The 17623-nt window shown below is 38.2% G+C and overlaps 1 protein-coding gene across 1 annotated transcript in view; it reads right to left on the reverse strand.

Annotated features, from left to right (window-relative positions):
• The window catches only part of SORBS2 (sorbin and SH3 domain containing 2), a 232611-nt gene extending 223352 nt beyond the window's left edge, over window positions 1-9259 (reverse strand). Inside the window, exon 1 of the mRNA XM_075091312.1 lies at window positions 9174-9259. The gene's annotated coding sequence lies outside the window, so the exon portion shown is untranslated. The remainder of the gene's footprint in view (window positions 1-9173) is intronic.
• Window positions 9260-17623: the final 8364 nt, after the last annotated feature.

Below are 17623 nucleotides of genomic sequence, written 5' to 3' on the forward strand. Positions count from 1 at the left end.
AGAAAAGGCAAAAATTGCTGTGCAGTAGCTGTGAGAGAGGAACGAGGAATTCCAAGAGAAACAACACCCCCACACACCACAGTCTGAACAAGGATGGGGAGCAGATTCTCCAGTCACTGTAAACAGAGATTCCCCTGCAGCTCGTGGAAGACCATGATGAAGCAGATTGTCCCCCTGCAGCCCGTTGAAGACCATGTCAGAACATAAATCCACACTTCAGCCCATGATAGGACCCGAGGGAATACCATGAAGATGTGCCAGGGGATGTTTAGGTTGGATATTAGGAACAGGTTCTTCCCCCAGAGGGTGGTGGAGCACTGGAACAGGCTCCCCAGGGAGGCATCACAGCACCAAGCCTCACGATATTCAAGAAGCATTTGGACAACGCCCTCAGACACATGGTGTGAATTTTGGGGTTGTCCTGTGCAGGGACAGGAGTTGGACTCAATGATCCTCGCGGGTCCCTTCCAACTCAGGACATCCTATGATTCTATGGAGGACCCCACACCGCCGCAGGTGGATGTGCCCTGAAGGAAGCTGCAGCCCATGGAGAGCCCACATTCTACCTCAGGAGGCAAGAGAGTCAGGAGTGAAGTTGAGCCTGGGAAGATGGGGGGGTTGGAGGGGAGGAAGATGTTCTTAGTATTCATTTCTCACTATCTTACTCCATTATTAATTGGCAATAAATTAATTTTCCCCAAATCAAGTCTGTTTTGCCCACGACACTAATTGCCAAGTGATGTCCCTGTCCTTATCTCAACCTATAAGCTTTTCGTCTTATTTTCTCCCCCATCTTGCCAAGAAGGAAGAGTGAGTGCAGTTTGGTAGGCATGTGGCAGCCAGACAAGGTTAACCCACTACAGCAAAGCACAAAGTCAGTCCATTAGCAAGTAATCTCAGAAAGATCTGACAACAGAACTAGGGTGTTCCTGCTCCTATTTTATCAGGGACGCATCCATTAATGTGTCTGGATGACCATAAAGGGACACACCTGCATGGAGGTCAGTTCCACAGAAGGACTGGTTGACTATACTTTCACACCGAATGTGGTCACAGCCACATTCTACCAAGGATATATCAAAGCCTGGAAGCCGTCTTGGCCTCATTCTAAAGAAAGCTCTTCCTAATGAGAAAATTGCTTTCGAGCGCATGTCAGTTGAGTTGGGTAACACATTCTTCCCCTTTGGGGGGTATATTTAGTGTTCTATGCTCATTAGCTAAGGTGACAAACAACATTTATAAAGATAACTCTGAAAACATTTGTTTATGCAAACCAAAATATATAAATGTTTCATACACCTTTTCATTTCATGTTCAACATGATCACTCAATACTGCTAGTTTTAGAAATCAGATAACTTAATATTCTATTTAAGGTGATTTTTCTCTTTAGAAAGCGTCAGGTTGCCAACGCTTCCTTTTCCTTCTTCACCCCCAGTGTTGGGGGAACTTAAATTATTCTATCCCACAAGTAGTTGTGGCTTTGACAAGTCAGTATATAGTTCGCATATCAATGAAGTGCTAATTAACATAAGGAACTGGTATAACAGCATTTAAATAGTTTTAGCTTGTCATTCAGGTAAAAGCTAAGCACTTATTTGAGATGAGTTCAGAGGCACAGCATGGTTAAGGGACAGAAGTTTAATTTGCTACAGGTTTCAGTAGCACCCAAACTAGCTGATCATAAGTCTCAGCACCAGATGGAAACTCATATGACTGACTGTGCATCCAGTTTTGACTATAAAATGTCAACCTTTAATTCCGCTTGAAAGAATCATAACAATTCTAAGTGAATTCTTCTCACTGTTAAAATAATTGTATGGTTTGTGTTGAGAATGCTGCATTGAAAAGGGCTGTGCAGAAAAATATCATTAGAAATACCCAAAGCAAAATGAACTGGTTCTCAGAGGTCATGCATTCAGAGACTGGATGCAATCTGACAGTGTCAATAAAACTAATTGGTCTAGCAACAGTACAGCATAAATTCTGTGTAAGTTCTCCTAGACCTGTATTAGTTTGTATGAAGCTAGGTCAGTTCTGAGTGTATCTGAATGCTAACATAAGGCTAGATGATCCTTATTACTGTCGGTCTCTAAAGCATGTGTATTTTCCATCATCTCAATTCAATAACTCTTTATTCACGTTTTCATACCTTCTCTGTAAACCATTACACTGCATATAAAGGAGTTTCTCTCAATCCATTCCTTTTCACAAAATATGAATAGACCAGAACAAAACCCTGAATGCAAGCCAGTTCCCACCATTTCTGATGTTAGCTCAGGTCTTTTCAGGGGAATAGTTTAATAGAAGCTGGAGAATATCAGTTTACTTCAGCACACAGTGTCTTCTGTCCTTCAATCTGTGTATTCATTAGCACTCCAACTTTGCAACATATTACATAGTTACTTAAAGTAATCTGAATCCAACAATTCACAAAGCATTGAAAGCAGCAAATTCTTTACAGCCTCAGCTTTCCAATATGCCCTTTCTCATTTAATAGAAGCCTCCAAAATATTATTTCTGTCCTGTCTTGCGAAGTGAAATAACCACAGGAAGTTACAGCAGTTACAACTACCCTAATTTAAGACAGCAAGTGTGAATTTTTAGGGGAGATCAAAAATCTGAGAGCAACAGCTATGTTAAAGCTTAAATTCTAAAAATAATACTTTTTTTAAAAAAAATAAAACTGAGCTATTGAGAACTTTTTAATACACTAAGGATTACAACCTAGTATGTACACATTAATAGACATTATTGGTGCTCCTAGTCACTGATACCCTTAAGCTGCAGCCATTTGTATACCTCTACATTTCTGGTCAAAAACTCCTAATCAATTTTACATGATGTTTGCCATGTGTTTATATCACTTTAACACATTGGCAGGATGCCAAGAATATTTATTTTAGAGAAAACTATTCCTATTAGGCCTTCAGAAAAGGTTCCCCCCCACACCCCCCTTAGTTCTCACAACTTTAAACCAACTTTTTGGGGGCATGCCTTAGTTCACGAGTCAAGATACCCTCCTATCATCCTAGGAAATGCTTAACTAATAGTTCCAGGCATCAGCTCACTAACGTTATATCTACTTCTAAGGCCCCAAAGTCTCCCTTATACACTATAAAGACAAAACACAGAGCACTAAATGTAATGGCATTAGACTAAATACTAGGGTGTTTAGTTTTAAGTAACAAAGTCCTTTGTGGATTTTAATGCTAAATGGCTTTAGGTCCAAAATTCTGTGGTGGAGGTAGAACTGAGCTCTGTATTCTTCTACAGGATTATTCTAACCAAAATTGTCTTCTAATTTGATCTTACAGAATCCTTGAACAGGAAGTTTAGGGTAGCTGGTTAACATCTTACTCCATCAGAAAAACTGAGCAATACAGTCAAATGCATTTGTTTATCTATAAAGATTTAATGAACAAAACTAACAAACTCTAGATAAATCAGTGTACATGTACATAGCATATTCTATTTCCTTTATGTTCTGATTTAGTGTCTTGGCCAAATTCTTCACTGAAAACATACAAGCATTAATCCTGAAATATGTAAAAAAATCTATAGTGCAAAACCCCCCTGTACTAAAAGGCATGGTGACATGAGGGAAGAGCAAGAACTTAGAACTTCAATGCTTGTGTACAGCCTGCACATGGTCAATGCACACTACATAAAATGTATATGTACATATATAATGGAACTCAGCCTATGTATGAACACCAAACTGAATCACTTTGATGTTGGTATATCTAACAATGTAGCTGAGATGACAAAACAGTACTACTTAGTCTGCCTATACTTCACAGCATCTGGTAATCGGCCACTGCCAGAGCAGGATTTGTATATTTTTTGAACATAGTATAAGGAAAATATATCTTCTGGGGAAATGCAAAACAAACAATAAACAACCTGAATATTGGGATACTGCAGAAAAGCATTTACCATTAATTTGATGTGATTATATTCAGCGTACAGCAAATGAACTATAAAATGTATTATAATTATACAGTACAGGTTCAGTCTGACTTTTTCCCAGCAATACTGCAAGGATTATGACTATTTCAAGTAAAATACTCATTTTAGTTATTTCAAGAGTCTGAGCTATCAAAGTAAGCTAACTCAAATTATATCCTCATTTCAGTGGAGATTGGTTACAATTTTCTTGTTGCAGAGAATTGAGGTGTATTCAAGGAATGTATACTTCTCCCCCCAGTCCCTGTAGTCTAGTATAAGCAGCAGCTTTTCTTTTTCACCAAGTTTTGGCAACACCTTACGTCACATTTAAATCATTCTCCACATCACTTATGGCTCAGGATAAACTTTCACATGGGAGAACTGAAAGAATGGCTACACCACTCATCAATAACATCATTCATTCGCTGCTCCTCCCAAATATACTCTCACCTAACCAACAGAGCAAAGTGATCCAACAACTGAGAAATATTTTGAGAATCCCTAGACACAGATAATTTTCTGACCAATACTGGCAAACTTCCTCACGGTTTTGTCTCAAGTAGGACACAGCACTGGCATGGACAAAGCAGATTTGTTCTTCTAGATTCCAGATTATTATGTCTACATCTTTATGATGCATCAAAGTTTTCATCCATATAATGTATAGTGATATTAATATTTGGGCATTATTCCTAATAAGATTAGCTTATGGAAAAACTGATGATTGTGCCCTTGACATCTAAATGCTGTTTTTGACATACCACTACAGAGTCACTAGTGCCAAATGCAAACAGGATTTTATGAAAGGACTCCCTGAAGCACTAGAACTCTAGGTGTCTGTATAAATACTATTCGCTTACTTTTGTGAAGTATTTGGTGTGTTTCACAGACTTTTTGGCAAGAGCTACAAACCTCTCCTTCCCCATGTCTGTTGCCATGAAACACAGAGCCCAGTTTTCAAGCTTTTACAGCACAGTTGCAAGTACCACCTTCATATAAAAAAAGCTTGGCACATTTTGTGTGCCATACCAGTCAGACTTGCAAGCAATCACATTTCTACAGAAAGAGAACATGTGTTCAATATCCAAATAAGTATACACAAAATGTGTATATGTCTATAAAAAACACTTTCTGATTTTAAGTCTAACAAGCACAAGAAACCAAAATGAAAATTTTATAAAAATTTGGCTTCATCTTAACTGAGGTGATGTACTTATGCAATAGCCTTGAGGCATTTGTGATTATGTCAACTGATCCTTCAGTGCTCTATCTAAAGATTAATCTTCCTCTCCTGATGGAATCCTCCTCCTAACTAGTAACAGTACGAATTACTTAAATACTGTATATTGCTTAAGCAAGACACTTAATAGAAACACTATATTTGGTAGGTGGCTACTCAAACAGCTAAAATCCAGTAAATATAAAGAACTACCATATAAAGCAGTTATTTTGTTCACTTATTTCTATACATAATCTATTAGGATAGCCTCTCAAACAATATCACTACCACAACTAAACCAATTAGCTATTTTTAATTTAGTTACCCAAAGACTTGCCAGTATTTCTTTTTAGCTAGTGTTCTATTTTATTAATTTTAAATAATTTACTTTAACCTCCAATACACCGGTTTATATGTGTAAAGACAGAGATATGAATAATAATACATTTCAGGGTCTACACAAGCAAGAAAACACATTAATATCTAAAAAGCCTAACTTCTTACCAGAACTATGATTACCTAGGATGTGATATGCTCTGAAGTCTGAATTTTATCTTTTTATTAGCTAATATATAACAAGTTTCTCTCAAGAACACCAATTACACCATTTGCTGGGTAGATAAACCATCTTGGTTTATTTTTTCCTGAAAAGACAGTTTCTTTAGTTTGTTACTAGATTTATCATGCAAAGTTATAAGTTGCTAACTTACCACAATACAAGGAATACTTTTTGGAGAGAAAGATGCAGGCGTACTGTTGAATGCAAATCTAAGGCCTAAGAGTAATCTACATTTCATAAATTTTTAAGTAGGGCAATACAGAATGTAACAATTGCAAAGGAAACTGACTTTTAAGCATATCCATGGGGCGTTTGTCCCATTGATCCTATGGCATACCACACCAGACTAGGCACAGGGTCACTAAAGTACTGCAGACCTTTTATCAAAGCTCAGTTCAGGCTAGCTCTAGCATGATCTGGTGGAGTATTTCCACTCTAAGTACAGTGTGGATAACAGGTCTGTGGCATCATGTATTTTATTCTACAGATCCATCTTGTCTACCTGCATTACTTGTTAATGGAAACACAGCCAAAGCCTCTCTGAATTATTTTTTATGTATCATTAATGGGGGGACCTTAAATTTGTATTGATATTGACTAGAGCTATAAAGAAACATTGTTGGTCTAAGTGTTTACAGACAAAATAAGAACAGGTGTCTCAACCTGTTTTTCTAATGGAGTCTGTTACTAACGTTTTGATAAAGAAGTTCCCACACTTCCTGCCTCTCATGCCGTAACTGGAATACTATGGTTCTCTGTCTTCTTGTTTATCTGTAGGAAAAGCAGACCCTTTTTGTGCTCAGTTATCCCATTTAACTAAATATACATTAAGGAGAGAATATTTGTGCCTTTTAAATGCAGCTGTATGCTGCTACTAATACAATTAATTCATCATGCCCAGCATTAAGTATTAAAGATGGAAAGGCACAACCATACTAAAGGGGAAGAGTAGGGGCAAGACAAATGAGAAGTTGACACAATTGATCAAAAATGGATAGACATATTCACCTAGTTCCATTTAAGAGACATTAATAGTAAAAAGTTATTAGCAAGAAAATTAGCTTACACATGAATACTTAAAAAAAGAAAGTTCAATTGAAGACAAAAAATGGAAAATAGTTAGATATTCTGATTTGCAGGAACTCTAGCACCTCTGGTTTTTTTTTAAAGTTATAATAGAAAATTTCTTTTCATGTGAAAACCCAGAAGAAAGTACTCTTGCACTGAAATACTGAGACAAACTGAAATACTTCAATTTACAAACTCTGTCCACCTTTAAATTTCAGAAATGAGATTCCACTTTTTGCCAGGCTCCAGAGAGAATGACACATCAACCACTACCTTCTGAGCCCAGTAATGCAGGTTTGTTTGATTTTTAACCTGAGTTGTCCACCCATCTAGATCACAACGTCCTAACTTGGATGTGAGCATACATACTGTGTGAGACAGTGTGAAAAGCCCTGGTAAAGTGAAGGTAATTTATTTTCATCCACCCCACCCATGATATGGCCATTTCATCCTAGGAGACAAGACTTACTGCTTGGTAAATCCATGCTGACTCTTCCCCATCACTGCCTTCATGTGTTCAGAAATGTACTCCAAGAGGACTTGTTCCACAGTATTCCCAGAGACCAAAGTTAAGTTGACCAGTCTGTACTTCACAGGATTGAACCCTCATGCTTTTTTTAGAGATGGGTACAAGTTTTGCCCTTCTCTAATTATCAGGAACTTCTCCTGATCTCCATAGCCTTGCAAAGACTAAAGAGAACAGCCTCAACAGGGGAGCAGACAGTTGTCTCAGCATACATATGCACAGCTCATCAAGACCTCTGTTCATGCTGAATTCTCTGATGAAATCCTTGACTCAGTTCTCATCCAGTTACTGCTAGTAGCTCTTCTCCTTGAAATTTTTCACTAAGCATAGAGACCTGGGAGTCATCGTTGGAAAAACCTAAGTTGCAAGTACTTCAGTCTTATCCATGTGTACTGTCACTCCGTGACGGACACCACTCTGCAGCAGTTGCATTTCTCATGTTCAGCCTACTAATGCAGTAGCACCCTTTCTTGTTGCCCCTTTCAAGTCTCAATTCCACTTGAGCTATGGCTTTCTTAACATCATGCTTACATGGCCAGTATTTCCAAATTCCTCTTCTGCAGTATGTCCTTCCTACTTCCTTCAGTATACTTTTTGCACTAGAATTTGTTCTAAGTTCCTGTTTAGCCAAACCAGTCCCCCAGTACATGTTTTCCTGATCATCAGGATGGCCTGTTCCTACACTTACACAGTCCTTAGTCTGTTAGCTTTCCCATTGCCTTTGGGCTTCAGAACAACCTCCCATGGTATCCCACCTACCAGTTTCCTGAATAAGCTGAAGGTTGCTGGCCTGAAGTGTAGCTGAAAGTAATGCACATTTCAGGATGAGGACCTTAGATAAGGCTCACATACACATCTAAGCATTAATTTGAGCACGTATAGTAAAGACCTGTATTTACAAGTTTGGTAACAAAACTAAAGTTCTGAATCATCAGTCTTATTTTCAAGGTGCTAAGTTGGATGACCACCTGAAGTATCTCACCTGATTTCTCAAGGACAAAGGAATCTTCACTGAAAACCAAGCTATTCTAAGCTGATAGCCTCTTCTATATCTAGATTTAGGTATACCAAGCAAGTGAGAATTTAACTGCGTTTCTGCTTAACTCATGCTTCTGTGGATAGCAGCTTTGGATGAATTCTCTCATAGAATGTATCACCTCAACATATAGCTTGTACATCCACAGTGTCTGGGGGGGGGTCAGCTTCAGCAGCGAAGTCTGGGGACCCATTTAAGGCATTTATAAGCCTATAAAGGACACAATCTAAAGCAACCAGCATGCTGAGAAGAAAGCTGCCCAGAAACAGCCAACTATGAGGAGAGTTGCACTTCAGGCCCAGAAAAGGATGAACTTGAACAGAATCAAGATTTTAGAAAATTTACTTCCCCCCTCCAAAATAAGTAGGTATGCCTTAGTATGTTATTTCTGCAGAATCTTTTATAATACATATATGCATAGTCAGCTTAAGTACATAGCATAATTAGAATGCCCATGGCATTACATTTAAAGTAATGTCTGCATTTTAATCCCAGAGTAAGATAAAGCTCTGCTATGCCAGACATCTAAAGAAAACCCATTGTAGCACAATTAAGATCTGATCAGCTGTTTGTGTGTATGTGGGAGACTCATTTCAGAAAAATAAATATTTCACAAGGCTATAGTCATTTTACAGCATGTGCCATAGGAAGTGAATGAAGGCTAAATACACCAAGCTATCCCAAGGGAGTGATTCTTGTGAAGTGGCAGAGACAGGAAGAATGTAAGAATAAAAAAAAATCCATCACATTATTTCTTTACAGGCCCAGAAACAAGTACCTGAAGGAGCATAGGCAAGAAAAGTAGCTTAACAAACCTCACTAGAATGAAAGGAGATGGTTGACTGGTGAAGATGTTGCATTCCTACCCTGAGGGGCAGGTTCAAAAAACTTTAGCCAAGATGATCACCCAAGAAGGTACTTTGTAGAATCCCAACCATACAGGAACAGCCTATGAACTGAAGAAGCTGTATCTAGAAACAGACATCCATAAGAGGGCTATGAAACAATCGCTTCCTAGTTTTATGGAGTCTTCATTAACAAGGAGAGAGGTATGTCAAGCTCTTCACCTAAGCTCACCTACAATCTATCAGTCTTCTGAAGTTTCCCAGAAGTAACCTACTGTGAACCTTGTCTCCTTGCCAAGAAAAACATTTGAAGAGAAATGCAATTACAAAATTAAGTGCATTAATGTTTCTACATAGTATTGGCACTTTTGTTTATTTTCTCCCCTTTGTTCTTCTACAGCATTCATCTCCACCCTGGGTAATCAGTTTTCAGGCTCATGCATAGCTTTGCTTAGTGTTTATTTAAGATCAGGTTCTCCATTTTGCACAGTGCCAAAGGCACTTGGTCCTTAGAAAAAGTTAAACATTCCTCTAAGAAAAGTATCAAGGATTTATTTAAAGAAAATTATTTTCTTTCACGTAAATATGCAGTTCAAAGTTACTTAGCCTCAAGAAATTCCCTCCAAGCACTTGCTTTTCTGAACTGTAAATCATTGATAACTTTTCTTAATTTGGTACAAAAATATATGTAAAAGGTACTTGCCCAGTCCTTCTGCTATTTGAATGTCTCTAGTATACATATTTTCATACACTCGGGAAACTGAAATACTCAGAAGTGCTACAGAACAGCTGGAAAAACATTGGAACACTTTTTTTGTACCATTAAAGATGTCTGAAGGGAAGGAATTGAACATTCAGGTTTCACTGTCTAACTTAGTTTGATAGCCTAATTCTTAGATATTAGTTATTTGATATCCTGTCTAACTGTTCCTACCTTTACTATTACCATAGGAAGTTCACCATTTTCTGTAGACAATCCACAAATCAAGATACCTATAAAGCACAAATTATTTGAGCATGAGGAAATGGATAGGTAGCAAAAGTAAAGCAAGGTAACAAAGAGGTGTGATCAGAGCATTGGCTGGGAAATAAGCGGAATTGTCTGTGTTTAGCAGTTCAGCTGAGAACACATTATTTGTAGACTACATGGCTATATTTTAGAAAAAATACTTCAGTCTGGAAGGCTTTAAAAGCAAGTACGGCATCTGGAACTGGAAATCTGTTGTAGTGATTGGTGAGCTTCTGGCATAAAAGGTGTTTCGACCAATAACACAAGGTGTAACTTGCATCCATTGAACTTCAGAGATGCCAGTGCTGTGGCAAGAATATGAAGTAGTTGAAGTTTAGAGAATTATGGACACAAGCAGTTAAGCAGTTTACTCCTGCATATCATACATCCACAAACCAGACCAGATTATTACTAGGCTTATTAGATTGTTCTACGTCTTGCTTCTGTAGCCTCAGTACTGCAGGTTTTGCTGTTTATACGAAGAACACTTTATTTCCTCATCTTTGCTCAGCTGTTCAATAAACCATTCGCTAATCCAGAGCCTCTACTGAGGGCACTATAGGATATAAACCTAGATGAACTTAGAAGATGCCATTGCAGCAAGTTAGCAAAGATCAGGACCCCAGTTTCTCCCTATCACTTCAGAACATGCTGTCAGTTTCTGTATTACGCCTGTGTTTGCTACCCACAGCCCCATGCTGTGGCACATGTGAACTGACTCAACATTATGAACCATATATCACAGTTTATTTATGAACATTTACATTAAATACAGTTGTTATTGCTTTCCAGTATTGCAACAACAAAACTACCAGAACAAGACAAACCAGCCTCAGTTTAAATGTACTGTGTTTATTCAAATGCACTACACTTATCTGTACTGATAGATGGATGCTACAGACAGAAGACAAAAGATGTCATTCACCGAAAGAAAAAACACCCTGTAGCACTCCCAGTCAAATTAATTTCTGTGGATCTTTAGCTTCAGCTCAATCAGTTGTCTTTTAAGTTGTCCTGGAATGAACAAGAGTATTCAACACACTAATACCTGTTTGCTCATTATGACTAAGTCCTCACACCCCTACTCAATGTTACCATTGTGAGTATTTAAAGCAGTCCACTTCCACAGAACTCCATTGGCACTACTGCAATCCACTGCATAATCATGATGATTCAACTCAGCCATTTACAGTTCTCCCTTCATCACTCCTTAAACACACTCCAGGTAGATCGGCAATAAGATATGCCTTTTCGCACCAGCAGCAGTTTCTTTTTTATTCTGCTTACACATTTCAGTGCCACTTGTCTTACAAAACAAACTTATAGAAGCAGCAGAAACAAGCGACTTCTGTGATTAGGCAGCTCTTCCAGCCTTATTTTATAACAAGAGATAGTCAACAGAGACCAGTTAGCAATACATGTAAATTACCCATTTAAAAAACTGATAGTTTACATAACAGAAGTGCTTCCTTGAAAGACATCAATACTATGGCAGTCCCTGTAATTCTTCTGTTTTGAACGAAGCTTTCAACTGTAATGAAAATATCAATACCTTGAAATGAGAGCAGCAAAGAAATGTTGCAGTCTGCTTGCCAGATACAGTATATAGTTATAATACAACATATGCCTGTACCCCTCCAGTGTTGCCCTTTCTTCTCTGATGGACATGGTAGCCTTTACTACCACATAAGGCGTTTACAACATGTGTGTTACATTCATGCATAATGAAGAAGCATAATCAAATCTGTTATTTGTTGGGAAGCATCAGACCTTTACCTCCTTGCAAGTCTGACTGGATGGCTGCTGAGCTCGCTGCTCCCACCTTACCCTTCAGCTGGGCTCAGTTATTTCCCAGGGGACAAATCCAGAAAACTGATAGTTACAAGAACAGTAGCAGGTTAGCAAGAGCTGGTTTGGGGGAGGGGAAATTCCAAACCAAGAAAAGCTTCTCAAAAAAGGTTTATAGCCTTCCAAGCTTACATGTAGACTAAACAAGGACAAGCCTAATAAAATGAATTAGCTTCACAGTAGCAGGCTTTGTGTTTATATTCTGAAAATACTATAAGCTGTTATCTGCTTAAAACAATATTGGATGGTCAGGTGGTTTCCAGTTTTAAGGCATATTAGCATAATCAGCCTTAAATTAAAACAGATGGGAATGACAGATATGTTAAGATTATTAAAGACCTCTAGAGGATAGAGTTAAATAAGGTTACCTAATCCATCTTAGAAGGGTATTATGAATTGCATCACTCAAACAAGAATAGCATTCTTGCATCTATTTTAGATTTTACAGGACTAAATAAAATGACCAACACAATATAACTAATGGCATGCACATAACATGTATCTACTAGTCTCAGTTTCTGAGAGAAACAACCAGAATGTATTTCCTGATGATAACAGGCATTCATACAGATCTTTTATCAATAAGGATGATCATTCTCCTGAAGTTGCAGTGCATAGTGAATGCTCACAAATAAGCACTATATATCAGCATATTATAAATCAGTATATTGTATCTATTTAGAGACAATGAGAATTCTGCAGCTAAAAAACCTTAAGTATTCTGGTGTGGACTTCTCAGAGCTTCCTCTAAACCAAGCCCAAAAAACCCCAAGCCCTTCAAAGCTTGCAACAAATTGCTATCGAGCACCTGTTCAAAGTGTAACCCAAATTTAAGTTAATAATCTCAGTTTCATACATGGCGGTTATTAGAACACCTTTTTGAGGGCTCACTCTTGCCACAATAGCTATGACAAAAACATCTATGGTAGCCATTAGTTGGGGTACACAACAAGTGGAGTAGGAACCGGGACTCAAACCTCCACTCCGGTACCAATACCCTATTTCCTGCCTGTAAAACATTTTTCAGCTCAGTAAAGAGTTCTCAACAAGCAGCCAAACCAGTTTATAGCCTACTAGAGCATGGAATCGCAAATGAAGTGGGAAGCATGATGAAGAGCCTCCTCACAATAGAGGGAGAAAAACCTCAACCCACACACATTAGGTAAATTCTTAACACCAGGCTATCTTGCAAAGGCATCTTTGCACTTTCTTTTCCCTATGGAAGACAACTGGTTGTTTAGAAACTCAACCAAGTAGTAGAGTTAAACATGCTTTCAGAACAGAGCTGCCAGAACCAGCTTCCAGGCCAAGAAACAATTTATTAATCCTGTTTGGGTTTTGGTGTGAATTGGTGCTAACATGCTGAGCCTTCCCAAAGCTACAATGTTTTCTCAGTATGTATAAAAGCCATATGATAACCTTTTTTAACCTTTCCCCCCTCCACTTGATAATCCCCAGACTAACAAATCCCAGTTCCCAAGGTTAACTGAAGATCAAGTAACAGCTGAGCTCTGGCTCCCAGAACAACTTTTCTGAATTTAGATGCCTATACTCAAATAAATCCTGTTTTGCAACCAGCTCAGAAATTACTTTCAAGGATTCCCAACATCAAGGTGAAAAGTCCATGGACCTAATCTAGTGGGAGCAGTAACATCTAAAGTTCTGTGCTTGTAAGCATCAGTTTTGAAAGCAAGGATGAAGCTCTTCAAAATTCTCAAACATCTCAATTTCTGAAAGTAAATGACTCAACACCTATCTTTAATGTACAATTTACAAATGATTTTGACATCTTTTCTACATTTGCTCTACTGGAAAACACAGCAACCAGGAATCAATTTGTTTACTTCCTTGCCTTTTTAAGATTAAGCAAAGTATTTCACGCAACTACAAGTTACATCCAACTAAAGAAAACTACAAAACTGACATTTTCATCGTGCATTTATGTGTAACAAAGCTGTGTTACGTCAAGCATCACCAGCTGAGAACTTTGGCTACATTTGTACAACTGCAGGGCACTGACAATAGCTGGGCACATTCTAACCATCCTGCAGGATTAAAAGTAACTGAACTGAAATCTAACAGTGGTAAAATTCACTAAGACTCAATTCAGTCAGCACTTACAGGGAAGGGGGATTAGAATTAGCATTCAAAATCTGTGTTTGGTATATTAGATATACACTTTCTTTTCTATTCTGCACTACAACTTTCTCTGCTGGATATGAAGTGGAATCTTCCCCAGTGATAAAGCACATAATGCTAAAGCAAGTACATTAAGCCAAATTAAAATGCATAGCTTTGATAACATCAACATCTATAGAATCAGAAGAAAATGTTAGGCTCACAGTTTCAAGAAAGATCAAACATCAAAACAAAAGACAACCATTATCTATCAAAACCCTACCGTAAGCTTTAATATAGAAAGAGCTAGTATATTCATCTCAGTACACTGCTACTTTCCATTATTCTAGTTGAAGCTGTTTTTCAGGCAGTTGCACATATGCTAGAAGTTTTCGCACAGGTATTTTCTAGGCATGACAAATATATACCAGTTCGCAAATATCCTAAGCTGACCGATAAGTGACTTCTGGCAAGCTGTGCAAGTCTTCCTCATGAAGTTCCCTTAAACAAGAATAGTATCTTTTCACAAACCTGCCTTGTACAAAAGGAATCTAAAAAATTCCACAGAAAGCTGGGTTTTTTTAGAGCAATAGCTTGGAGAACAACATGGAGAAGCAAAAGGGAGCCTGCAATCATAACAGATTCTAGAAGCACACAGGAAACATCTCTCAAGTCAAAACAAATGCATAGCAGAAACAAGGAAGAACAGGTGCCACAATCCAATTTTCTTGGATTACTAAATCAAAATGTCAACATTAAAAACAAAGATCAGCTATTTCCCTTTGCCAAATAGGCCAAGTGAATAACTGGGGTGCAATAACCCAGAAAGTCTTTACACTACCTTTACAGTGCACTTTGGTTCATGTTTTCAGTGTAGCCATAAAACTAGAAACTCCTTTTTAAAACAGAAACCAAAAGCATCAAGCATCTCATTATTCTAGCAGCTTTGGCTATTAAAAGAATACCTGCTTCAAATTAAAGCAAGACTTATCATAAATTAGCAGGTTGGTGAGTAGAAACAAGCATTGAACATGCAAACATTATAAATATTTACCAGAGTAAAAATGAGGTAATTTTCCCCATTCCACTATTTTTGTGGGCTCTATTCTTTTCTTCCTTAAAAATGTTACACGCTACTTGAAGGGCACTTGAAAAATACCAGCAGGCTAAAAGCTAGTGGCAGCAACACGCTGCTGCTATCTGAAGCATCAGTCCTACAGCAGACTCAATTCTGCACTGGAACTAGCCCTGTTTGCAGACCTGGAGCACTACCAGAGAGCTAGGAGGGAAAGAAGCAGTTGGGCTTCAAGACAGATTTATCTGCACCACATCTGTAGCGGAGAATTAGTTGCCTCCTTTCTCTGCTTTAGCCTTCTCTTGCAAGCTCAGTCCCACAAACATGTTTGTTCTCCCATACTCTTAGGGTACTGAATACTGATTTATGTAGCTCTTAAATGGCAAGCTCTTCTAAACTGTTCTCACTTATTTTCATAGCACCTACCATTCAAAAAGAAAAAGTAAATAGCTACTGGAACTATCAGCCTACTACTAAATCCAGTGTTTCTGTACATAGGACCCAGCCTCAAATTGCACAGTATGCATAGCAGCCAGATTTCAAAACTGCCAAAATGCAAAGCAATGCGTAGAGGTCTGTGTTAGTATCCTACATGCAAAATTGAAAAATATCAGAAAAATCAGCAGCTACTTCAATGAATGAAGAAAAAGTACATGTTTGAGATTAAAGAAAAAAACCTAAGAAGTGCTCAAATCCTCAAGGGTCTGCCACTTTCTCTAATCTGAGAGATTCTCATTAGCACATTCAAGTACAACATGTGGGCCTATGCAAGGCTACGTTGTAGAAAGCAAACTTGACAAAGATTTTAATCTCCATTAAAAAAGCTTAAGAGCACAACATCCATTTGTTTAATCTAATATGCCAGGGTTTTACAAAGTCATAGTAACGAGGGCTTTCAGAGTCTACCAGCCAATTTGAAAGGTTGCTAGGGAATCACGATAGCATTAAATATACTTGAGTTTACATAGGCAATAACACACTGGTTTGAATAACATTACTGTGCAAGCTTCCAGTTGTTCATGATATCCACTTACTATTAGTCACAGCTGAATACCGTAAAGAATAAGGCAAGCAGTTGTCTGGGGCTGAAAAAGCACCAATATCTTCACTGCCTACTTCAAATTTGACAAAGCCTTGGAATGACTTGCAAGCTGTTATTGTCTCTGAGAGGAAAAGGAGGAAAAGGCAATTCACCTGGCAGAAGCACCAGACCTGACACTTGCTCTCCTCCCAGCTTTGCTTCTACTACATCAGTTTTCCCTTATCACTAAGAAGCTTTGGGGTCGCTCTAGATAAAAATGCCCTGGAGTTAACAAGGAATGTAACTGCATAGTGAGTAACTACAGAACAGCAAATAAGACTGCTTTTAGCACTTCATCCCAGTTAAGAACACCTTGGTATTAAGTCAGCTGAGGCTTGCGGCCAGTTTTGTTGAAATGCCATTTTATACTATGGAGGACATTTAGCATTTCTTTTTCCCAGAGCTGTATTTCCTGACTTAAGAGCAGGAACATTGTTCCATCCCTTCTCTACCCAGCAACGTCTTAAATGGGAAGTTCCTAGGAGACAAGTGATGTTCAAGAGAATAGATTCATGAAAACAGTATATTAGGAAGAATTATTTGTAATATTTAGTTACATTATGAAACAGAAGTGGACTACCTGAGGCTACTAGGGCTGCAAAGCCTGCTTTTGTCTCCATCTTTACCTGCCAGCAGATACAATGGCAGATTCCAAGACTTAAGAGTAACTGCTTATCTTATCACATCTAATCTAGAATTATTTTACCATTTTAGTTTTAATCCTCGCTGTCTCCAATCCTCACTATGTATTGTACCAAGACCACTGTAACTCCAAGACTGTACCCCCAAGAAGTGCAAAGCAGTTAGCAAACTCACTTTGTTACAGCAGTATGACTGAATCAGTATTCCCAGTGAAGAGTTAGAGAATCTTCTGTTAAGCCACATGCGCCTAGAAATATCTAAAAATACCTACTCTAAGTGCTACTACAGAGCCTTTTTCACTTGTCAATTGGTTTTTGAAAGGTCATTTTTACATTCCTTGCAGTAGATGTGGTTGTAACTATAGTTTAGCTTGGCATGTAGTTGATATATGATTGCCTTGAAGTTTTTACACATACACTACGCTTCAAAATCTGCACTGAAACAGTTCAGTTTCTTCAAAAATGAAAATTTTAAAGACGTAAGACTTTATGCAGAAATTCAAGAACAGTTCTGTACCTCTGCCAAAGCTGATACAGTTTCCCGGAAAAGCAAATTCCCCTCACGCCTTGTGCCAATAAGATTGTGCAAATAACTCCAGCTCATTCTCCACTCCACTAGGATTTAGCTACTTCATAATAAATGGGCCA

This window comes from Phalacrocorax aristotelis, chromosome 4 (assembly GCF_949628215.1).
Source record: "Phalacrocorax aristotelis chromosome 4, bGulAri2.1, whole genome shotgun sequence".
Lineage (NCBI taxonomy): Eukaryota > Metazoa > Chordata > Aves > Suliformes > Phalacrocoracidae > Phalacrocorax > Phalacrocorax aristotelis.